The sequence below is a fragment of the Podarcis liolepis genome, assembly GCF_965112155.1.
Source record: "Podarcis liolepis genome assembly, chromosome: 2".
Classification (NCBI taxonomy): Eukaryota; Metazoa; Chordata; class Lepidosauria; order Squamata; family Lacertidae; genus Podarcis; species Podarcis liolepis.
In genome coordinates this window covers 60,691,689-60,717,823 of record NC_139555.1, presented here as the reverse complement: position 1 = coordinate 60,717,823, position 26,135 = coordinate 60,691,689, and the positions used below count along the sequence as shown (strand labels likewise).

At 42.2% G+C, this 26,135-nt stretch overlaps 1 protein-coding gene across 1 annotated transcript in view; it reads left to right on the top strand.

Annotated features, from left to right (window-relative positions):
* The window catches only part of COL23A1 (collagen type XXIII alpha 1 chain), a 310,868-nt gene that overhangs the window by 232,152 nt on the left and 52,581 nt on the right, over nucleotides 1–26,135 (top strand). The window lies entirely within an intron of this gene.

The window sequence follows — 26,135 nt, the reverse complement described above, 5'->3', positions numbered from 1 at the left end:
TGAGTTAAAAAAGGTATTTAAGTATACCTTTCCCAAGAAACCAGAGGCCTTCCTCTTGGGCATTGTTGGCCAGAAAGTGTTAAAGAAGGATAGAACTTTCTTTATGTATGCAACTACAGCAGCAAGAATACTTATCGCAAAATATTGGAAGACACAAGATTTGCCCACACTGGAAGAGTGGCAGACGCAATTGATGGACTACATGGAACTGGCTGAAATGACTGGCAGAATCCGAGATTTGGGAGAAGAAGCAACGGAAGAGGACTGGAAAAAATTTAAGGACTATTTACAAAAACAATATAAGTTGTATGAATGTTAAAAATTTACACGATTCGGAAACTATAGCTTCAGCAATTAGATTTGGGAAACAGGAAATTATATTTTAAGTAAGAAAAGGTCAAAATCTAAGGTAATACTATGTTTAATTTAAGATATAAGTAACTGATGAAAAGTATGTTAAATTTAGAGGTATAGTATTTGAAAAGTACAAAATAAGGTACGAAACAAGGTAATAATTTGCTGATATCTTTATTATAAAGAATGCAGGGTAAGGGAGATGCGAGGAAGTCCAGTTAGTTATATAAAAAATGTGTTGAATGGTTGGTTTTCTTTTCTTCTTTTTCTTTTTTTCTTGTTCTTTTACTTTTTTCTTCAGTGTATGTTTCTAACTTTGTATTTGAAAACTTAATAAAATATTTATTAAAAAAGAAGAAGAGAAAATCCTTTCGCTTTTCTGGGGCGCAGGGAAGTCTCAGAGCCGGAGGTTGGGGAAGGGACCCCCTTTGCTCTGCCCTCTTCTCCTGTCTTAGATTCGCATGGGGGTCCCCGCCCGAGCTTGCCTGGCCACCGGGCCACACAAGGGCCGCGCTCTACGCGGCGCACCTTGCTAGCCGTGCAGCTGTCCTCCGTGGCTGCGGAGCGGCCCTGCGCCGGTGCCCAGCCCCTCTGGGCGCCGGCTGCGCTGCCAATGACAAGCGGGCGACGTCGTGGGCGGGGAAGGCGTCGCTTTCTTTCCCGATCCTGCATCCTCCCAGTCTTCCAGCCCTTTTTTGGGATGGAAGCTCGTCTCGTTCGCCCTTCTCCTTTCTTCACCCTGGGCGCAATTTTCCTCCCTCGTCTCCCTCCCCATTTCTCCTTCCTTCCTGACTGAGTGACTGACGGGCTCGGGCTCGGGCTCGGGCTCAGGCTCGGGCTCGGGCTCCGGGTCGGGCTCGGGCTCCGGGTCGGGCTCGGGCTCCGGGTCGGGCTCAGGCTCCGGGTCGGGCTCAGGCTCAGGCTCGGGCTCGGGCAGCCACAGCGTCGGCGGTGTTGGCGATCGGCGGCGCGGGGGGGATGGCCCTCCCGGGGGAGCCGGCGCTGCTCAATGGGGTTGCCAAGGAGACAGGCCGGCCGCCCCCCGCCGCGCCGGTGCCCGTTATCGAGCTGGTGCGCGCCGGGCGCCCTATAAAAGCCGCGGACGCGCCCACCGCCGCCCGAGATTATTGGGGGGGCTGAGCCCCCCCAAACGAATTTTTGAGGGGGCTCGGGCCCCCTCAAGCCCCATGGAGTCGGCGCCTATGGCAATATATTATAAAGAAGGAGATTGGGTTAAAGAAAAGCTAGGACAGGGATAGTTTCTGATGCTTATATTAGCACTGTAGACAGCTACATCTGGAAGAGAGTAAGAAGAGGGAAAATGAAAAACAGATGCAAGTGCAAACACTAGAAGTAGACCTTTTCAGCTAGCCCATAAATGCAGCCAGATTTTCCCGTTGTTGCTATTTAATGGTTCAAATTATTTATACAAAAAATAAGCAGTGATGACCTGATTATTTTAGCAGTACCAGTAAAACATACTGTGCTTTGGGGACTGGGAAGAAGAAAAGGTTAAAAAAAATGTGAACTTTTGATCAGCTGACCCCATCTTTGAGATACACTCAACAGCATGTTAAAGAGTCAGGTACATGCAGTGAGCGCTGGTAAGAAAGATAGAAAGAAGAGCTAAAGGAATGAGAACCTCAGCGTATGCTTTTAGGGGAGCGACCATAGCTTAATGGTAGAGAAATTGCATTGCAGACAAAAGGTCCCAGATTCAATCCCAGGCATCTCCAGCTGAAAATATCTGAAGTAGAAGATTATGGGAACGACCCTGAATAGATACAGTTAGAGTAGTTGCTCCTAGGTGATACTGGACTACATGGATTCACAATCTCACCACATATAAGACAGTTTTTTACAGTCAACAAATAGAGCTGCTGTGGGCAAAACCTGCTTGGAGGATCTTCTCCATGATAGTGTGTCATCAGTTGAATCCCAAGGCAAAAACATGTTTAATTGTCATTCATCACTTTGACTTTCAATCCCCAGTACAACACTGAACACTTTGTGAATTAGTCAGCATTTCTTCTTTTCTCGTTAGAATTTTGCAGATCCTTCCTCGTTAGATATTAATTGGTGCATCACCCTCTTCTTCCCAAAGCTATTCAACAGTGCCCAAGCTCAAATCCAATTTATAGCAGTTTCTATATTGAGCAGGAAAAACAAAGGACATCTTAACTTGCCCAAGTTTTGATAACTCAAAATCTAAATCCCAGTCAAAGTCCTTATTTTAGGAAAATATATTGCCTTGATTCTCAGCATGCCCAGGGACATACTTTGTTATTGAGGAACATAGATTTCAGCACTGTTTTTATAATTGTAAGGATTTAATTGTAATGTTTTGTGTTGCATTGTATGTTAGGGAAGCAGTGGATGTTAGAAACTGACAACATTGTTTGTATTTTAAGAGAAAGCATTGCTTGAAAACTATGGAAAATCTGTTATGGAAAAGCAAAGTGGACTCCACTTTGAGGATTTTATGAGATTTCCTTGCTATAGTAGGAACTTTTTATTGCCCCACATGTGTGGTAGGAGTTTGGTTACTCCAGTTTGTAATTTTGGGTTGGAGCAAGTTATATCTATTGTTCTTCTCATGCATTCCACAAGAAATAACTACAATACATTTGTGGGGGGAAACAATGAAGTCAAGCCATAGGCAAGGAATTATTATTTTTTGTAAGGAGTGAGGACAGTCTCACAATTCTTTTGATAGAGATACTTTCCATCTGTGCCATGCCTCTTCACTTTCTTGGATCAGGAAGATTTGTTGCTGCTAGCTAAATTCAGCTCCCCTTTCAGATAGCTCCTAAACTGTCATGAGATTCCTTTGTGTATGGCAGAAGGTTCTGCAGCTTTTCAGACAGACCTAATTGGATAGTGCTCACAAAGCCATTGATGACAAAGGTACATATTCCCCACCTCGCATCTGCTGCTCAGCAATGCTGCTCACATTGTCAAAAAGGTAGGAGATTTGCTTTTATTTTGTTTTAATGCCTTAAAATACTTTCTTAGGGTGAGCTGTAGTGTTTGAGGCCTTAAATGGCTCTTTCAATGGAAGACCTAATGTTAGGCTGGTCCCATCCCTGCTGCCATGTCCTACAGCAGCCTTTCCCAACCAGACGAATAATGACTGCTGGGAGGAGCGCAAAGGGAAGAAACGCCATGGTGCATCTGCAGCAGCACAACTGGACGCCTTCATCTGCCCCAGCTGCAACAAAACATGTCTCTCCCGCATCAGTCTCTACAGCTACAGCAGGCTCTGCAACCTTCCAACATCTTGACTTCACCCCCAAAGACATACTCCTTCATTGTCTCCTGAGACAGATGGACAACAACAACAACAACAATTTATTTATACCCTGCCCATCTGGCTGAGTCTCTCCAACCATTCTGGGCGGCTCCCAATCAAGTGTTAAAAACAATACATTAAATATTTAAAACTTCCCTAAACAGGGCTGCCTTCAGGATAGCTGCTTATTTCCTTCACATCTGAAGGGAGGGAGTTCCAAAGGGTGGGTGCCACTACCGAGAAGGCCCTCTGTCTGGTTCCCTGTAACCTCACTTCTCGCAATGAGGGATCCGCCAGAAGGCCCTTGGCGCTGGATCTCAGTGTCCGAGCTGAACAATGGGGGTGGAGACGCTTCTTCAGGTATACAGGACCGAGGCTGTTTAGGGCTTTAAAGGTCAGGACCAACACTTTGAATTGTGCTTGGAAACGTACTGCCAACAAAAAATAGAAAATCAAGGTCCCTACCTGAACATTTTCGGTTTTACAACTGGTTCTTGTATACCACCAGCTTCTACCAAAAAACTATCATGTCCAGTAATTGTTGGGCTTCAGAATTTATAGGATTTTTATTATACAATTCTGGGTTTTGTTATTCTTTGAATAAATGGCTGAAAAGGATTGACTATTCCTAATAAAGTATTCAAAGTACTAATTAGGAAGGGCTGAAAGATTTATTGTATACAGAATTGCTAAATATATCTAAAACACTGGCTCATTTTCCTAAAATACCCAGTACATGGATAGTCAGCAGTTTGCAGTTTTGACCAGTATTGATGTAATTTTTTCTAAGATCCAGTGTGTCATAGAAGATAAAGTTTGAAGTTCAAATCACACTTAGCTCCAAAGTTCATTGGGTGAATTTCAGTTTCTCTCTCTCGCTCTCTGTCTCTCGGGGGTGTGTGTGTGAAATTATCATTGTGAGGCTAAATTGGGAAGTATTTGAAAGAAATGCAGGATAAAAATAACATTGTAAAAATAATGAGTTTATAGAATTAATATTTTTCCCCCCAAAAAAAAACTATTTCACCTGAAGAGCCTGCATGGTGTAGTGATATTTAGGGGACTAGGCAGACCCAAGCTCCAATCCCCACTCAGTTATGAAGTTCATAGGATAGTCTTGGAATGTTGTCCCCCCTGAATTATGCTTGGTCAGGTTTTATATTATGCATATTGTTATTGGTTCTGTGACATGGATCTGTTCTCACTTTATGCTTTGTGGTTTTGAACTTTTAGTTGTAATTTATTTTACTGTACCCCACACCCTAGTATAGCTTTGCAATGAAAGATGGGCTCAAAATATTTCAACTAAATAAATGCCTAAATCTCTTATTTTCTTTTTAAGTAAAGCTGGACCTGTTCTCTTTTCTCAGTCCCCTCTCCCACCCACACTCTTTACTCTTCCTGGGCTCTTCTTCCCCAAGAAACTAGGAATGCTTTGACAGCGCTCTAATTTGGGTGGGTGGGATTAGATAGAACTGGGGCTGGGGACAAAACATGGGAATTCTGTTCCCGATTGTTCAACGCTAATGCTTTGTAGAATAAAAATAAGTAGCATTATAACAGCAGCTTTTATATGTTGGCCTCAATCAACTTGTGTATGTTTCCTCCTCCAATAAGCAATTAGGAGTTTCACCCAGTCTAGATAATTAAACATAGGAAAGCTGACATAAGATATAATAAACATAGCAAAAATGTAGACGGCCAAATCTGCAAGAAATAAAGTGTGCCAAAGAACAAATCCTCAGTAAATCCTTGCCCCTAAATAATGCCCACTTACTGCACCGAAAGAGCTTATTTAGGAATACACATGGCTATCTAAACTTTTTGAAGCATGACTACACTAAGGTTACCATATTTTTTTCCAATGAATCTGGGGACACTTATTGTTTGCTATGTACATGTGAATGCTGAGAAAGCTGTAAATCTGGGGACTGTCCCCAGAAAACAGGGACATCTGGTAACCTTAGACTACACATATATAAACAGTGATACCATAGTAAACTTTTCTTAAAGGAACATTTACAAGCCAGTCAGAATGTGACAACCTTGAAAGTTAGTGAATTGTCAGCATATGTGTGATAATCATTCCATCTTAATTCAAGATAAAGACCTTGAGAACATTAAGACAGGCACATGCAGAAGGAACTAGTTGTCCAACAGTGCCATGGGTCATTGGTTCAAAAAGTAGCACAGACCATCTGTTTTACTGTTCAGGTTTTTTAAAAAGAACATTTTGTGACATCGGTATATATTATTCTCTGCAAATGGTGTCCAGCTGAAGAATTCTGTTAACATCTCTGACTGACTAGGTAGCTCCACCATGCTTTGTAATACTTTCATCTTTCCCTACTCTTTCTCGTGTCTACTCACGTCTACTCTTTCTCTTGCAAGTAGTTTTGCCTATAGCTACAGCTCGCCCATGTGAGATCGTTTATCTCTGTAGTTCTAAGATGATGCCGGGAGATAAGTATAATGGAAGTAAGACAGAATACTAACAGTGAGTAATCAGTTTCATCCAGCAGCTTAGCAAAGTAGTGCAATAAGTTCCTGACTTTGGCCTGCAGCCAAAGAACTCACTGATTAGCTCAAATCGGGTTCTAACTACATGTGACAACTGTTATTAAGTGTGCAGTATGCCCTCCCAAGCTGCAATCTCCATGAAACTTGCTGTTCCCCACACAACAGTTAGCATGGGGGCAGGGGGCAGATGACTCCCATTTGGTGCCCCCCACCCTGGCTATTGTCACATGTAGTTAGGACATAAATAGCTAAACGTCAGCCCATGCAACTTCAGCCTTGCTTTTTGGCTCTCGTTGCTCCTTTGAGGTGCCTGTAGAAGTATCACTGCGGACTCTGAGACGCAACATCCACTTCCAGTCCCTTGACCAACCTTTCCAGCACTACTGCCTCAGTCCCTCCTTTGCCCTCCAGTCCGTAGCATGAGCTTTCTCATGACCTTGTTTCTTCAAAGCCCCTTCTTGCTTCAAATCCCTTTTCTCCTTTTGCCTTTTTACTCAAGTCCACAACGCTTCCTCATTTTCGGTCCATTCCCTTGTTATGTGCCCTTTCTCTGGTCTCTTTGCTTCTGGGCTCCCTGTCGATTAGCTGGTTGCATCCTTAAATGTATTTCCCAATCTCCAGCCTGCCCTGAAAGTTTAATCGCAGCCGAACTTTCTCTGCCTTTGTGGAAGATGAATGAGCAATTTAGCTCCCTGAGCAGTGGGAGATCCCATACCCCCAAAACAGCTCATGCAACCAGTATGTCAGTGGCTTGGCCCAGCAATGATTCCCAAACTGTATATTGTTGCCTTCTAGTGGAGCTCCAGGTTCACAGGGAAAAGAGTTTGTAACAGTGCAATACAGAGGAATCAGATATGGATGTCCCAGTGTTTAGCCACACTCTACTGTGATCAGAGTGGAGTTATAGAGACAGGAACTGGCTTAGTTCTCTATAGTTTCCATTGTTTTCTTTATTGAGCAAAGTAAAGGGGCTGCAGTACAGGACACACTTGAGTCCCATGTGTCACTGGGTCACCAGTGATAGTATGTATGTTTAGCCCACCACCCCAAGGGTTTGCCTGAGTGTACCTCTTTACTTTCCCCTGTCCTAATTAGAGGCTACCATTTATGGACCAAGCTAAATGTGGTGTTGAGCATTAACAGGGGGCACATGGTGGGGGACAGGAGTTTTGCAAGGATTGTATTATGTGGCAAGAGAAGGTTGAATCTTCTTATCTTCTTTCCCTGTGTAATCCAGACACCACCAGCTGATTAACCCTGAAAATAAATCTCCCATTGCTACTTGGAGGCAGGATAGGGTTCTGCTTCAGAATTTCACGTGGTACAGGTGTTCCAGCTAGAAGGGTAAATTTTCCTCCCTCTCAATGAGAATGTAAATGTGCTTTAAACATTCAGAAGGGCTCTTTGGATCTCAGTCCTCGGTTTCTTTTGGCCTAGCCTTGAAGTTCATCTGGTTTAGGATGAAAGGTCAGTTTAGTGATTCCAAAAAGAGTCCTATCCTGCACCTTAAAACTATAACCCATGTGTAGATCAAAAAAACACTGAGGCAGCAACTGATGTGGTTATTTTCCTGCAGTATGTTCTAATGCTCCATCATGTAGCCATTTCTTGTTGCCTTGGTACCTACTTTCAAAGAAGTTAGTAACTTAATATTTGGTGATGGTTTTGGCATGCTATTTGCTACACAATTAAAATTGGGGGTTCTTTTTCCCCATTTTTTATTATTTATAAAGACCTGACCAGTGCAGAAAGCATGCAGGAACAAGCCCAATAGTCAAAACCTTAGAACTTCATGACACATGTAGTCAGCTGTGTGATACGGTGGCCAAAAATATAAAATAAATAAAGTAAAGCTGCTGCAGTTCTGGGTTGCAGCAATTGAAATGTGGAAAGCATGAGGAGTAAAGGTCCTTCTCTCAGACCTCATCAGGAACACCTTGTCCAGTTCTGGGCAGCGCAGTTTGAGAAGGATATCAACAAGCTGGAATGTGTCCAGAGGGGAGTGACAGAGACCATTTCCTATGAGGAAAATGTTGAAAGAGTTGGGTATGTCTAACCTGCAGAAAAGACTTATAAGAGGTGGTACAATAGCTGTTTGAAGGGCTGCCACATAGATGATGGAGCAATTTTTCTGTCTGTTGCTCCAGAGGGTAGGGCATGAGCCAGTGGGTTCAAATTACAAGGGAAAGGATTAGAACAAAACATTAGGAAGGATTTAATGGCAGTGCAAGCTGTTTGCTCATGGAGCAGATAGCCTGTGAAAGTAGTGGACTTTCCTTCATTAGAGGTTTTTAAACAGAGGCTGGATAGCCACTATCAGGAATGGGTTTCCTGCATCGGCAGAAGCTGGGCTAGATAACTTTTGAGGTCTCTTCAAACTCTGTGATTCTGTAGCAGATATAGTGTAGCCCTTATGGATTCTGGTTCCAGCCCTGGTTCCTGTCTCTGGTTTCTTCTGTTAGGACTGCTTCATATATTATGTACTTAGTATGTGCTTGTATTGTGTATGCTAAAAAACATGTTGCACTTCAAAACATGTTTGATATGCTACACCATAGGTTGTTCTCAGATATCTTTTTTCTCCCTGCAAATCTGTATGGGTATTGGGAGATGCTTAGCTTGCCTGATGAACAGTCTCTATTGGCATAATCATCTTTAGAAAGGAATACAAGGATTTATTGCTTTCACAAGAGAAAGTGAAATGGTTGGCAGCAACAAATTCCCATGGGATACTTTAGAAGTCTTCTATCTGTTTTTTACATTGATGTTCAAATATTCTTTTGCAACAAAACTGAATGTTTGGAATCATTTCAAGGAAGAGATCATCTGGTTTTGTGTACCTATAATTCCTCTACTCTTTGCAGTGATGTAAAGTATATCAGCAGGAGAATAGGTGGGAATGGCTCCAGAAGAGGGAGGGATAATCCACAAGGCTAGTGCAGGAGCCAGCTGTTTGAGCTGACAGATAACCCATTCCTCAGCTTCTTATTGCACAGACAGTAAAAAAAAAACACAAAAAAAACAATGATGGGAAACACACTCAGAATAACAGAATGGCTTGAAAAAAGCAAAATTGATTTCATGTGAAATATATAATTATAAGCATGAACTTTGCTTAAACAAAAACAAGCAGATTTGCAACCACCCTTCCTTTCCCCTTCTCAGCCCTACTTTTCATGTGGTCCCAATATATCCCTTTCTTGAGCATTTCCCTGCCTGTGGGTCCCTCCACTTCCCCACTCCTTTTTCTGGGGTGGCAGCTGCTGCCTAATTGCTGGAACTAAGGAAAACTGCAGACCCAAGTCTTCAGAAAGTGAGAAGAAAGAAGAGAGGTGGCAGCCAAATGTGAGACATAGACAAGATGCTGATGGAGGTTCTGGTTAACCTCAGACAATATCTGCAAAATATATATGCCAGCCTTCTCCAACCTGTTTGTTGATATCCTTATATTCCAAGTATGATTGGACCATAGTTTTGTATAATGACATTATAATACATTACTGGCAGCTTTATTTTCAATCCCATTCATAAAGATCCCCAACATGGAACTTGCCTTTTGCACAGCTGCTGTACTCTGGGTCAAAATTTTAATTTAGCCATCTTTGATGACTCTGAGATCTCTTTCCTGGTCAATCAACACCAGCTCAGATGCCCATATGTGAATAGGATTCTTTTGCCCTAATGTGCACCATTTTATATTTGTTTACATTGAATTGCATTTGCCATTTTAATTCTCATTTACCCAGTTTGTAGACAACCCTTTGGAGCACCTTGCAATTCCTCTTTGTTCTTACCATCCCAAACAATTTGGTCTCTTCGCATCTCACCCCTAAATCAAGGTCACCCACAAACAAGATAAAAAGCCGAGGTCCTTTAGGGGCTTCACTTCCTGCATTGTTAAAATCGCCCATTTCTTCCTACTCTCTGCTTTCTGTTCTTTAGCAGGTACTGATCAATTAAAGGACCTGTCCTCTTATCCCATGAGAGCTAAGCTTACTCAAAAGTCTCTGGTGTAGGAATTTTTTGAGATGTTTACTGAATCATTCATATCCATATACTTTTGAAAAACCCTAAAAGGTTAGTTAAACAGGATTTACACTTGCAGAAGCCATGCTGGTTCTTCATCAACAAGACTTGTTATTCTATGTCTGTGGTAATTCTATATTGAAGAAGAAGAAGAAGAAGAAGAAGAAGAAGAAGATTAAAACAAAAGAAAACTGCAACATGGTATGGGCATGAAGCAAGAAGTGCTGTGTCAGTTCTGACTAATTGCATATCACACACAAAAATGCAGTGGGATGTTTAAGACACTCACTGTGATCATGTTCTACACAATAATCATAAATGGACTATCCGGGCAAAATATTACATCCACTTTAGAACAGAAACATTGCATTTTGCGCCCTTTGAAATGCAATCTCACAGCAACAGAAGTACAGTATTGAGAGGAAGGGATGAGCACTGCGATCAGCAAATGAGAAACATATGCACATTTATTGTGCAATGAAGTGATTGTGCAGAGGGGTCCTAATGGAAAACAAGGAGGATGGCTTTGAATGAGCAAGTGGCTAGTTGTCAAAAGGTTTTTCTCAGCCAATACTTTACTTTGTAACCCAAAGTATGTTTTGTTTTGTTTTTAATCTTCATCCTAGCTAAACATGCAGCCTCAGAACACTTCACTCCTTCTGATAGGATGAGGAAATTGCCAGATTACTTACAGTTCACCAAGTCACATGATTCTGGCAATGCTTCCCCCAGGAATAGGCAGCTCTAAGACTGGAAAACATTCAGAATCGGACTTTTTTCTGCCAATGCTCATAACAGAACAGTAAGATGAACAGGAACATATATAGAGTGCTGCATTTTACTTTAGTTTGTGCTGATATATTTTGGACTTACTCAGAATTAGACTGCAATTCTCTAAACACGCAAGGTTCTCATGAGCAAGTTTATCCCAGTGCTTTCTGCAATAGATTTATTTGTTTGATTACACATTTATGCAGTAACCTTAAAAATAAATCAGAAAGTGAAGGCTCTACATGCACCAAATAATGATTAAATATTATACCATAATACCAGAATGAAATGAAGGGACGTAGGTGGCGCTGTGGGTTAAACCACAGAGCCTAGGACTTGCCGATCAGAAGGTCGGCGGTTCGAATCCCTGCGATGGGGTGAGCTCCCATTGCTTGATCCCAGCTTCTGCCAACCTAGCAGATTGAAAGTATGCCAGTGCAAGTAGATAAATAGGTACCACTCCGGCGGGAAGGGAAATGGCGTTTTCATGCGCTGCTCTGGTTCACCAGAAGCGGCTTAGTCATGCTGGCCACATGATCCGGAAGCTGTACGCCTGCTCCCTTGGCCAATAAAGCGAGATGAGTGCCGCAACCCCAGAGTCGGTCACGACTGGACCTAATGGTCAGGGGTCCCTTTACCTTTACCTTACCAGAATGAAATACAAAAAGTATCACAACTGCATCTTGTTTAAAAAAACAACCCCACCCCAAAACATGTTTAAAAAAACGGTAAGATTCATCACAGTGCAAATAGATGCTAATATAGAGCAAAGGTAGATGTTTGCAGACAGTTCCTGTAGCATATTGATTGAAAATATTATCTCTTTAACTTAGAGTAAATCAAGAAATAGTATACCTTCTTGCAAAGACCGTTTGTTTGTTTGTTACATTTCTATAACACCTTTTCTCCCAAGAACCGGCAGGTGGTACACTTCGTTCTCCTCCCCATATTATCCTCACAACAGCCCTGTGAAGTAGGTTAGGCTGAGAGACGGTGACTAAGCCAAGGTCACCCAGTGAGCTTCTCACAGTCTTGGTGGTTTTAAAAATTGTGCACTGGAATCCTTTATGCCACTGTATACCACTTGCAGTACACAGAATACTTCTTCCATGTGACCATGGGCATGTGTGATCATCAGCCATGCATATTACACAGGTTAAATGCAAAGCCATTGCAGCACGTCTTCTGAATATAAATATATAAATATATACTGAATATAAATATATAGCGCAACAGTTATTTACTGATTGTAATTGAATTTTTGGACTAGTGCTATACAGCAGACTACCATCCTTGTAGCTCTTTTCTGTAAGTCTTTTCCTTACGATGTCTTATTTTGCATTGAAAACAACAAATTAAAAATAAATCAGTCTTGGAATTTGTATTAGCAGAAATTATGTTTCAACACTTTTAAAACATGTTTAAACACCGCCTCCAACTGATGTTTGGTCAAGCCCATCAATCCTTCAGTCCAGAAATTTCTTATTTCACAAAACCAATCAGTCACTTAAAATGCTACTCTGGAATTGTCACATAATTAATGCAGCATGGTGCTGTAATGCTTAATAAAAAGCATAAGTTAAATCGGAATGTACGGTCGTTCCAAACCATGTTGCATTGTTTTTAGAAGAGAGAATGGTAACAATGGCAAGTAAGTGACTGGTGATTCAGAACCTTGGTGAAACGTGTGTGTGTGTTGTGTACATACTTGAGCACATGCTTGCCTATATCGTCAAATGCATTTTCAGTACTAAGGCCCAGTGGCCCATTTTCTCTCCCAAGTAAAATTAAATTTGAAAATCATTTTTCATTCCTTGATCCTTGTGATTTCAGGGAATAACACTGGAAGCTACAATCAAGCAAATTGCCCTTACGCTTACGGCATGGTCTTAACAATAGCATTTAATTTGCTTTTTTAAATATTGCTCAATTTTCATTAGAGCTCATGTGGAAACAGTAGCTGATTTTTACTTTTGGATCCCCTCACACCCCCCACCATTACTGCCTCAAGCGTCAGCTCACATTAGTAGCGGAAATGGTTGCCATGTCTAACTAACTGAAATAACTTTTTGTAAAGGTCTGTGGTAGAGTATTAGAGGCTCTATTTGGTCAACATATATATATATATATATATATATATGAGAACATATAAATAAATGGAACAAATCTTCTTGAGTATGAAATTTAGACACTCTTGTAGGGGAGATTACACTGCTGGCTGCTGGGTCTAGTGGCGAGATTATCAGAAACACACATGAAAGAGAAGGGAAGAGAGCCTAGTGTTTTGGAATCCCTGTTGTAGGTAGTGGATCGGTAGGTGGAAGGAGGAAGCATTAGCATTCCAAACAATTTATCTGTGATGCATTCTAAAAATCAATCATCTCTTGTTACTGCTGTTTTATCAGCCGGGGTTGATTTTCTTATAATTTGGTAGGCACACAACATTAAAGACTGCAGTGGTACCTCGGGTTACATACGCTTCAGGTTACAGACTCTGCTAACCCAGAAATAGTACCTCGGGTTAAGAACTTTGCTTCAGGATGAGAACAGAAATCGTGCTCCAGCGGCGCGGCAACAGCAGGAGGCCCCATTAGCTAAAGTGGTATTTCAGGTTAAGAACAGTTTCAGGTTAAGAACAGACCTCCGGAATGAATTAAGTACTTAACCCAAGGTACCACTGTATATGGGTTGCTGAATCACATCAAGGCCCATTGTTTTTCAACCCAGGCTTGCCTAATGCCCCTAGCAAAAAAATCAAGCCAGGCATAAGAATATAAGAAGAGCCTGCTGGCCTGTCCAATCCAATGTCCTGTTCTCACAGTGACCAACCAGAGAAGCCTATGAGATGTCCATAAGCAGTACCTGAGCTTAAGAGCACTCTGCCCAGCAACTGGTACAGTGGTGCCCCGCAAGACGAATGCCTCGCAGGACGGAAAACCCGCTAGACGAAAGGGTTTTCCGTTTTTGAGCTGCTTCGCAAGACAATTTTCCCTATGGGCTTGCTTTGCAAGACAAAAACGTCTTGCGAGTGTTCCAATTTGTTTTCGCTTTCCCGACCCCCTTTTTCTAAGCCGCTAAGCCGCTAATAGCCTTTTAGCCGCTAATCCGCTAAGCCTTTAATAGCCGCTAAACCGCTAATAGCGCTAATCCGCTAAGCCGCTAATAGGGTTGCTTCGCAAGATGAAAAAACCGCTAGACAAAGAGACTCGCGGAACGGATTAATTTCGTCTTGCGAGGCACCACTGTATTTCAGGACTATGCTGCCAATAACAGTGGAAGTGGGACATAGCCACCCTGGCTGGTAGATGGACTGTTGATGGGCTTCTCCTTGAATCTGTGGAATTCTCTTTTAAAGCCACCCAAGGCATAAAGAAAGATGCTGACATTGTCTGATCTTCGTATCCAGCTTCCGGTACTGATATGACCTGCTCCTGCCCATGGAGGTTCATTTGAGCTACCTATCTAATAGTCATTAATACTGCGTTGTCTTGTATGTTGTATTTTAATAGCTGTCTTCATTCATCCGTCGTGATGCTAGCAATTATCTTTCCCCCAGTTGTTCATGCAGACTCCATTCAACGTGTTTTCCTCTTAAAACATTTCACACATGCTGCCACAAGTTCTGAGAGGGAAGGCAAAACCATAAGCGTTCATATACAATGGCGTGCTTACTAATTACCTAATTTGCAGCTCAGTGTGGCATTGAGAAAAGCCTGTGGGAGAGAAGATGATCAGCCTGACATTGTGTTGTGGACTGGGAGAGGAATGTGTTTAAGGTAGTCAGTAGTCATAATAACTGTGCTCTGCACTAGAGAGCATGACAGATTCACTGTTTGCTTGGGTGTGAATTTCCCACCAAATAAATATTTTCCCACCAAATAAATCTGGTTTTCAAATGTAACTGCTGCTGCTGCAAGCCAGGACCAAACATGCACGAACACTCCCAACATAAAATTTGAAGGTTATTTAAGTACCTTATTTCTGGGTTGTTGTTTTGTTGTTGTTGTTTTTGGGTTTTTTTAATCCGAATCTTAAAGCAGACTAAATATTTCTGAATCTAAGAATTTACTCTAAAAATAAAATGTCACATTTCATGACTGTAAAGGTGTAGAATAAATGTTACAGTACATTTTACAATTAAAAGAAACATGCTTGAATCTTACATTCCATCCCCACCCACCCAGCATTTTTTTCTATATATATTTTTACTGCTATAAATTAGTCTATAAATAAACCATTGTGTGTTTTTGTACTTTGATGCAGCATATGTGCCTTCAGGTGGTGTGTTGCCTATGGCAGGTCGTGAAACCCCAGGACAATCATATCCAGGGTGTTGACTCCAACATCCATGTGGCAGCCAGACGTGCCTTTGCTTCATTTAGCAACATGTTTTCTTCTTGTTGTTGCCAGCAGTTCAGCTCTGAAATAGAGTTATGTTGGCATGCCTTATGGATTAGTTCTATTTTGTGTCTGGTGTTTTCTGGAAGCTGCACTCAGACCAGAAAAGAAACCCAGGAAACAAACGGTTGCATGCCACCCCAATCTCTGAGCAATACGAGATTCCAGGGGTTCCAGGCACTCACCCAGAGTCCATGTTTCCTTTCAGCAATGAGGCACAAAGACCGTGGTGTCCTTATGATTTGTTGTTGTTTAGTCGTTTAGTCGTGTCCGACTCTTCGTGACCCCATGGACCAGAGCACACCAGGCACTCCTGTTTTCCACTGCCTCCCACAGTTTGGTCAAACTCATGCTGGTAGCTTCGAGAACACTATCCAACCATCTCGTCCTCTGCCGTCCCCTTCTTCTTGTGCCCTCAATCTTTCCCAACATCAGGCTCTTTTCCAGGGAGTCTTCTCTTCTCATGAGGTGGCCAAAGTATTGGAGCCTCAGCTTCAGCATCTGTCCTTCCAGTGAGCACTCAGTGCTGATTTCCTTAAGAATGGATACGTTTGATCTTCTTGCAGTCCATGGGACTCTCAAGAGTCTCCTCCAGCACCATAATTCAAAAGCATCAATTCTTCGGTGATCAGCCTTCTTTATGATAGTTGGTTTATTTGCAAATATATACAACCTGAGGCTATGATGGAGGGGTTCACAGCATTAACACCCCAAAGGGTCTTGTTTCTCCCATAGCCGCAGCCTTAGATTCAAGCAGAAAATCAGCCATGGCTTTTTCTCAGCCTTTCCAGCCTGCATCTTCTTCCTCTAGTTCACATCACAGCCAACTCTGTCCTCCAAACTCCTGCTTTGTCTAACTAAGAGAAGGAGGAGGGGCACCGCCCACTTGCTGTCTGGCACAGAGCCCCTTTTCCTTGGTTCCTTAATGGCTGATCACCTCCCCTTTGTTCTCTTAATTGCCCATTGGTCAGGTGATTACCCCATGGGGAAGCTAGCTTGGCTTATATTTTAACCCCCTGCTGGATCCAAGAATTCAGGAGGCTTGATTAAATTCTAACACTTACTGGGTGCAGGAATTTAAGGGAGTCTGGCACCCTTAAACTCATAACAATACTTTGAGTTCAAAGTAAGAAGCTGTGGGAGCAAAAGATCTTTCTGCATGCAGCCTCAGAGCAGTACAGGAAAATGAACAATGGCTTGATGATGAGAGGAGAAGATGAAAACCTCTATTAATATAATTTGAGTTACCACTTTTACCAACAGATTAACTGTTTTTTCCTACTGTTAACTAAGTTACTTCAAAGTTTACCTACTGTTTAAAAATTGTTAGACTGCAAACATGCAATCCCAACATACTTGAGGGTAAATCCCATATAACTAATATTCTTGGGGTTCATTCATGCTCTGGGGCAGATTTGGGGAGATGTGAAGGGTTGGCAGGCAGAATAGGAAGTACCATTCTGTAGGAGGAATTCCTTGCATTAACAGGAGGACTACTGTTTGGATACAACACTTGTTTACTGATTATCTAATTTGCAACTAATCATGCTTTTTTGAAACAAAAAGCCCTGCTTCTACGTACAATGCAAACTTGCTTTTCCCCATATAGAGAGCTGCAGGTTCCAATGTTCTTGTTCTGTTGTAAGCAACAAAGCTAGCTCTTGACAGCTGTCCCACCACTCTTTTTCATACAGCTTCATTGTACAAACTCCAGACCATCATGCGACAATGCTTAGTAATTCTTGTAAACAGTATAATTTGATAATGAAGAATGGTAGATCTATATGCGCAAATGATAAATCAAATAAACAGGTATGAACAGATTTCCTCAGTTCTGCACTGTTATTATTCTGAAATTCAATTCTGTTTGGATTGTTCTGGAAAGAAATGAATATTTTGCAGTGTTGATTCTCTCTTTCTCTTCCCCCTCTCAAACACACACACACACACACACACACACACACACACACACACAAACTTCTCTAGAAAGGGGAAAGTTTATTCCTTTCAGCTCCATAAAAAAGAAGAAATAGCTCAAAGGAGCAATTTTATTTTCAACAAGGGTATTTTAAAGGAGTAAACAAGCACTCCAATAGGAGTTTTAAAATATGTGTGTTTATTTCTTTTGTGATTTTTTTAGGTCCTTGCTTTCCTGTAACCTTTAAAAAAAAATAAAAATCCCTAGACCCTAAGCTTAAAGGTTTAAGGTTGCCTTTCTGAAAGCACATGAATTCCTGAAGTAAAATGCTGGAACAACTGAGAATTCTGACATTCATCAGGACTGTTCCAGTCAGAAGTTCTGGTTATTTTGAATCACAAAAAGTGGAGAGAAAGTTGACAGCAGAGAATTCAATACATATTCTTAGCAATAATGCTTTTCATAGATTCTGCCTACACCCCCAGCATGCATCATTTCAGACTGTTTGACTGAGCTGGTTGCCCTGTGAATTTTATTCTAAAGCACAGAGGAATGTGTTCAAATTTTGTTTTCAAGGTGGAAGTCCAAACTCCATGATTGCATTTGTGGTTATTTCAGATTTACGCTGGTAATAAACACCAATAACCCACTATGTATGTATTGATTTAGAGGAAGATGTAATGTGTGTAACATGTGGCAACTTTTATGTGCAAATATGAGTTAGAAAAGCATATCTGTTCTAGGGTCTTACTTTGTGGCTGCAGTGCTCCTAATTTGTACTGTGTAGTGATGGGTTTGGCACTAGAGAGGAAGATGAGAACACATGAGGCCAAATGATGCATGTGAGATGATCAGCTGCTTCCTAGTTTGGATTGATATGCAAAGTGCAGTGGTATTTGGATTTCTTACACGATGTGCTGAGATTTGCTAAGCATTACAGAAGTGATCTTCACACACACACAAATGAAATTCACATCACATGGTATATTCTACTAAATCCAAGATCTGAGTCTACCTATTGCTATCAGCCAAGATGCAGCCATAATATGGCCATGGAACGTCAGCTTGTTCTTCCACTTTTCCTAAAACTTAAATAGCTGTGTAGAAGGTTATATAAAGCAGGGACTTCAACAAGTCTGAGGAGTAGCTTATATGGTGCAATTATTATCTGGGATTTCCTTATTGTAAAAGGTACTGTTGCCTGCATGGGGTGCTTTAAAAACCCCATCAATTTAGAATTGCTATTCTCTTAGCTTGGCTACACTCAATGGAGGAGCAAAATTTCAGATAGCCATTGACTGACCAGTCTGCTATAGAATATGTGTGGCTGGATGAGCATGCTTTTAATAAAAAGACTGGTGCATTCTATGTGTCCAGCTTTGTATGCGAGTATTTGCAGAGGAGAAAAGTATAGGTCAAAGATGCGCAAGGACCAAAATTATAGTTCAGCATAAAACTAGAATGACAGTACTGACTGCAACTGAACAAAGGAGATTAATAGCCTGATTTCCCATGCAGCAACTGAAGCATTTTTTGTTGGCCTCTGTCCAAAATAGGATACTGAGCAACATGGATATTTAGGCTGACCCTGCACAACTCCTTCTGGTCTTAGCCAATCATTTTTCCTATTAGAGTACTTACTCATTTGAAGTATCACTGTGTAAAATAAAATAAACCCAAAATGTATGTCCAATACTTGTACTTAGGGCCAGTTTAAAGATAGATTTCCAGTTCAAGACTTTACAGTATAACCTTACCTCTGCAGAAAATAGTGGCAGAGCTTTGAAATGCTTAAAAGGCATTATAAGAGAAGTGTCATTTTGAGATTGCTGCCTCTCAAGGACCTGAAGGTTGTACTTGCCTCCTCTATTGGCAAAATGTTGCAGCGGTGTGGTGGCTGAGGGCATTTGTCTTCTGCCCATATTTTAGTGTGATGTGAGTGATCTGGGTATAGAACTTGCTGGGACAACTTTATGTGCTGATCAGATGAAAGGAGGGCCAGGTTTGCTCCTGATCTGGAACTGCTAGATTCAGATAACTAGGAACTACAGGTCTTTGCTTAAAGCTTATTACATAGTTAGTGGTTGTATCACATAGGGCAGCAGTGGTTTGATTATGCAGTGAAGCCCAACATTGGCAATCACTCAAGGCTCCAGATATAGAGAAAGCTTCAGAGGGAGGGTAATGTTGGGCTTAACAGTATGATCAAAGGCTACAAACAACTTCATCACCCCTCTGTGTATAGACAGCAACACAAGGTAGACTTAAGTGGCTGCCGCACAGCTCCAGTGAACCCTGAATTCACCCTAAAATAATCAGATTCTGAAGTGGGATCCTCACTGGATCCATTCTGGGGTATATCTGGTCCTTGCTGTCCATAGTAAAACTCAGGAAAAGATCTGCTTCCATCTGCACTGCAGATGGATGTTGTGGGACTGATTATAGCAATAAAGGTCTGCATTTAAGCAAGAATGATGTCAGTGTGTCCCTCACCACATTACTCTGCCAAATGATTTCTCCCAATTTAACTTCACCATACAAAATGGCAGTATGAAAAATTATCAGAGCAATTGCCAAATTGTTTGAGGACACTCAGCGTGGACACTCAGTGGTGGAGTGACTTTACTTTTCAGCTGTCTGCCTCCCATATGCAGCCACTTAGGATACAGACATGGCCTGGCACTGACAGATGACTGAAACTTTATTTTGATGTTTTATGAAGGCCCTATACAAGGGTGGCTATATATAGGCTTGGTTTATGCTTTTATTACTTGGATGCTAAACTGCAGGCGATGAATGTGCATACTGTACATGCTGCATAAATCACACAGTATTTCTAAAATCCCTTTTGAAATTGGTAATTAAATGAGTTGGTGTTCCGCCCAATTGTATGCATGTTTACTTACCATCATATTCAGGGACTCAAGTTTCAAATCAGCATTGTGTTTTTTGGGTCAGTACGCGTCGGTACAGCATACTGCCACCTCTTTTTCCACCACCACCATCTTGCTGCCACCACTCGCTCACTCGCTCCCCTGCCCCACACTTTTGCTCCTTCCTCCTCGATTGCTGCTGCTTCCTTCAGCTGCAGTCACAGCCTTCCAGAGGTGCTTTGGTGCATCCCTTACAATCACCCAAGTACCTTCTTGGAAGGTGCCTGACGATTTTAAAAAGGGCGTACCAGAGCAGAGGCACTTTGGTGCGACCCTTACAATCGCCAAAGTACCTTCTGGTTGCCATACCTCATTACCATGTGGGGTCTGCCAGGCCCAGTCATTACAGGACTTTATCAAAAAACCTAAGGACCCATTTGGTTTGCTTGGCTATTCTGGTTGTTGTTGTATTGGAGTGCTGATTGCTTTTAGTAGCTTTTGTGTATTGGATTTTAATATTTTTCCACCGGATGTTTCTTTTATTATGATTACTGCTGTTTATTATTCATTGCTGTTGCTTTTATATTTTATTTTATTCTATAAGCAGCAGTGAGAGGGTTTATCCTTAAAGGCAATCTAATCTCTGTGCAGTCAGGGAGATTTGATCAAGCATGCACTTCTAATGCTCTCAGTCAGGCTTCTTCAAACTCGGCCCTCCAGATGTTTTGAGACTACAATTCCCATCATCCCTGACCACTGGTCCTGCTCAGGGGCGCCGACTTATAAAAAATATTGGGGGGGCCCATACCGGGGTCCTGCCGCTGGTTCGCTCGGGTAGCCGGGAGAACGCAGTTCGAGGTGGCGGTGTTGGGGAGAGACCCTCGCTCAGGGCGCCACGAGACTTGGCGGCCTATCTGGGGGGTTTTGGAGCGTATTTCGGCGGAGCGATTGGGGAGGAGGGGGCTTGTTGCCGGATTCTTCAGCTGAGCCAGAGATCCGCTGCTGGGGGTCCCTGGGCCGAGTTGTGAGCACGGCCTGCTGAAGGGAGATCCAGCCGATTGCGCGACGGGGACGGCCGGGGCTCTCCGGCTAGGGTGCGCGGCTGGCTGGCTGGCGAGGGAGCAGGTGGGGAGGAGGCGGGGGTCCTCACTCTCTTAGGAAACGCGCCCGATTGCCACGAAGTCCGAAGGGTGCGTGTGTGGAATTAAAAAGCAAAAACGAGATACGGGCAGGGCAGGCAAAGAGTTTTCTGCAAGAGGATGGAGGGCAGGTTGAAGAGAAAATCACTCAGGATGAGACAGTCAAATCAGCCATGATAAAATGGGCTCAGGATATTGGGTATAACATCATGTTTGAGGACTGGGAAAGGTTATGGACCACCGGAATGAAATTCACGGCATGTAATGCCTTGAAGGAAAATATTATGAAAATGATTTATAGGTGGTACATGACCCCAGTCAAGCTTGCAAAAATATATCACCTGTCTGATAATAAATGTTGGAAATGTAAGGAGGCTGAAGGGACATTCTTTCACCTCTGGTGGACTTGTCCAAAAGTGAAGGCCTTCTGGGAAATGATCTATAATGAGTTAAAAAAGGTATTTAAGTATACCTTTCCCAAGAAACCAGAGGCCTTCCTCTTGGGCATTGTTGGCCAGAAAGTGTTAAAGAAGGATAGAACTTCCTTTATGTATGCAACTACAGCAGCAAGAATACTTATCGCAAAATATTGGAAGACACAAGATTTGCCCACACTGGAAGAGTGGCAGACGCAATTGATGGACTACATGGAACTGGCTGAAATGACTGGCAGAATCCGAGATTTGGGAGAAGAAACAACGGAAGAGGACTGGAAAAAATTTAAGGACTATTTACAAAAACAATATAAGTTGTATGAATGTTAAAAATTTACACGATTCAGAAACTATAGCTTCAGCAATTAGATTTGGGAAACAGGAAATTATATTTTAAGTAAGAAAAGGTCAAAATCTAAGGTAATACTATGTTTAATTTAAGATATAAGTAACTGATGAAAAGTATGTTAAATTTAGAGGTATAGTATTTGAAAAGTACAAAATAAGGTACGAAACAAGGTAATAATTTGCTGATATCTTTATTATAAAGAATGCAGGGTAAGGGAGATGCGAGGAAGTCCAGTTAGCTATATAAAAAATGTGTTGAATGGTTGGTTTTCTTTTCTTCTTTTTCTTTTTTTCTTTTTCTTGTTCTTTTACTTTTTTCTTCAGTGTATGTTTCTAACTTTGTATTTGAAAACTTAATAAAATATTTATATATAAAAAAAGAGAGAAAATCCTTTCGCTTTTCTGGGGCGCAGGGAAGTCTCAGAGCTGGAGGTTGGGGAAGGGACCCCCTTTGCTCTGCCCTCTTCTCCCGTCTTAGATTCGCATGGGGGTCCCCGCCCGAGCTTGCCTGGCCACCGGGCCACACAAGGGCCGCACTCTACGCGGCGCACCTTGCTAGCTGCGCAGCTGTCCTCCGCGGCTGCGGAGCGGCCCTGCGCCGGTGCCCAGCCCCTCTGGGCGCCCACTGCGCTGCCAATGACAAGCGGGCGACGTCGCGGGCGGGGAAGGCGTCGCTTTCTTTCCCGATCCTTCATCCTCCCAGTCTTCCAGCCCTTTTTTGGGTTGGAAGCTCGTCTCGTTCGCCCTTCTCCTTTCTTCACCCTGCGCCCAATTTTCCTCCCTCGTCTCCCTCCCCATTTCTCCTTCCTGACTGACTGACTGACTGACGGGCTTGGGCTCTGGCTCAGGCTCGGGCTCGGGCTTCAGGTAGGGCTCGGGCTCGGGCTCGGGCTCGGGCAGCCACAGCGTCGGCGGTGTTGGCGATCGGCGGCGCGGGGGGATGGCCCTCCCGGGGGAGCCGGCGCTGCTCAATGGGGTTGCCAAGGAGACAGGCCGGCCGCCCCCCTCCCCCGGCCCGGCGCCCCCCGCCGCGCCGGTGCCCGTTATCGAGCTGGTGCGCGCCGGGCGCCCTATAAAAGCCGCGGACGCGCCCACCGCCGCCCGAGATTATTGGGGGGGCTGAGCCCCCCCAAACGAATTTTTGAGGGGGCTCGGGCCCCCTCAAGCCCCATGGAGTCGGCGCCTATGGTCCTGCTACCTAGGGATCATGGGAGTTGTAGGCCAAAAACATCTGGAGGGCCAAGTTTGAGGAAGTCTGCTCTTGGTGTTGCTTCTTTTAGAAAATGTTTAGGAATTTCAGGGCCACTTCTTTTGCTATCATCCCTCCCCACTTCTTTCACCTTCCTACAAATTAATATTTTTTCCATTTCCTTTGACGCTCTTAATATATCATATGTGATGATTGCTGGTTCTTACTGTCGTTATATTTGTATAAAGAAATAGCTTTTTTTAAAAAAAAAAACTTACGTAGGGTTGCCATATCACAGCCCCAGAAAACTGAACAGCAAATTATTATGCAAATTGGACATAGTTGGACAATCTTATCTCATTTGTGTGATTTCTATTAAAAAAATATCTCTCTACTAGTTGCCAAGAAACTGAGCAGTGACAAAAGAACCCATGGAAGGGCTTGTGGGTGTTTGGCGATTACAATGCCAGGGAAGAAAGAACTGACATATTAGCTCAGCTCTTTTACCCACTCTGTCACTACTTACTGGGTGACCTTGTTTTCTGTTTGCTCTAAAGAGCAGGACCCAAACCAGTAGATTCAAATGGCAAGAAAGCAGATTCCAACTAAACGTTAGGAAGAACTTTCGGATGGAAAGAGCTGTCCAATAGTGAAATGGACAACCTAAGAAGGTGGTGAACTTAATGCAGTTTTTAAAACCCTTTTTATATGGCCACCTGTCAGTGATTCTTTAGCTATGATTCCTGCATTGCAAGGGGTTAGACTAGATCACCATTTGAACTCTACAAATTCTATGATACTTTGATAATGGTTTTTTGATCTGCTCATTGATATCACACAGCTTCATTTTTTATATAATTGCTTTTAATTTAAGAGTCCATGCATACACAAGCAGAAAAGAGAAATGCAGCAGTAGCAGTCCCCATCATCACCCAGAGTGGCAAATAAAAAGAGGCAGAACATTTTCACCAACAAGCACTACCTTCACTGTTAGAAAGAAGTTAGAGGAGTGGAGAGGAGTTCAGCAAATGTTAAGCTCCATCCTTCAAGTGTTTAGGTAACCATTTGGTCCACTTAGCCACTCTTTTCCATTCACATGTGATGGTTAGGAGTGGCTAAGTGGTTAAGCATCATTGCCTAGAACAAAGAAACAACTTTGGGAGGAGAAACAACTTTTTTACTAAGTACCAGGTGATTGGCACATTTTCCTGTTTTTCTCTGCAACTTGAAATGTTCTTTTTCACATAAAAGCTTAGAATCTAAACCAGGTGATGCATTACCCAGGCACCATCTGCAGTTTCTTTAATCCAGATAATACTTGGATTTCTGGGAAATATGGCAACCCTGCTTTTACCACTGCTAGTAATTAATCATTTTTAAAATTAGCAAGCAGATGCAGTGAGGGACAACCTCCAAATAAAGTAGCACATTAAAGGGTGGGTACCAACTCTTGCATGACAAGGCCAACTGGTTTCCATTTTACAAAGAATTAGAAAAGGATGTGGTCCCTCGAAAACAACCAACCAAAATATTGCTCAATAATTAAACACCTTTCGAAATGTCTAGGGTTTTCCCACATGATCAGTTTTGTTCAATTAACAGTGTACAAAGTCAACAAATTGTCTCTGAAGTTTGTACTACTGTCCTGAGGATATCACAATTTCACAGTACAGTATTCAAATTTGCAATATTATTTGCCCAAAGGAAATAGTATGTTCGTATGTATTATGTTTATTGTTTGGAATGTACGTCAGGCACCTAATAAGTATTGCATGTGACTTGATTAGTGGCACAGCCTTCCTCATTCTGCACTTACATCATTACATTAATTTTTATCCCATTCTCTTCCTTTGAATTCCCCCTACCCTGTGCAGGAGTACTCGTTTAAAATGGTAATAGTGAGGTGCATCCATTAAAAAAAACAACCACACAAACACCATTGCTGTTGATTTTCTCATTTGGCTTTGTTGATTTTCTCATTTGGCTTTGTTATTCATAATTTGCTCTGACCTTCTCCTGTGCTGATGTGTTAATACTTGTAAGGGGGGAGCATAGCCATACACTCCCACACAATGAGGCTACTCCTTTCCATGTCTCTTGTATTTATTAAATTTCTATCCTCCCCTTCTTCCCAAAGGAGCCATGGGTGGATGTCTTGCTAGTTCTGCACCAATATTATCAATACTTTTTGGTAAAAAAACCAAATAAATCAATGAGTTGCTGGCACTCTTTTATCTTGATTGAAGTGTCATGGGTGCCAGGACATCATGGCTGCTATGGACAGAAAAAATAAAACTAAAAAAGAGGTGCTGGTATCCTCTACTGGTGAGTACTGACACATCAAAAGCATTGATGATGATGATGATTTAATTTGTTTCTCATGAGGCATCTTGGAGCACTTTGTGATATAAAACATATATAAAACAGTTACATATATAAAAACAGTTGAAAACAATTGCATATAATAACATTTTTAATAAAAAAAAACCCCACCTTTAAAATTAAAAACCAGTTTAAAGTATAAACAGCAGATACACGAAATCAGTTCAGATGCAGGACAGAAACCAACTTGGGATCAAAATTTTAGAAGGCTTGCTGGAAGAGGAATGTCTTTAGTAGGCACCAAAAAGCCAACAGAGAAAGTGCCTATCTGATATGCAATGGAAGAGAATTCCAAAGGATGGGTAGCACCACACTGAAGACCCTGTACGCCAGTCTTGCACTCTTGTATTATTAGCCTGTAAAGGAGATTTTTCAGAATTATTGTGCAAAGACTGTGATGCCCTCGGGACATGCTTTTCACTGATCATGTGGGAAAACCCTCTGAGGTGGGAAGGCAGGATTTACAGTGCTACAAAAATAATATTGCTTTA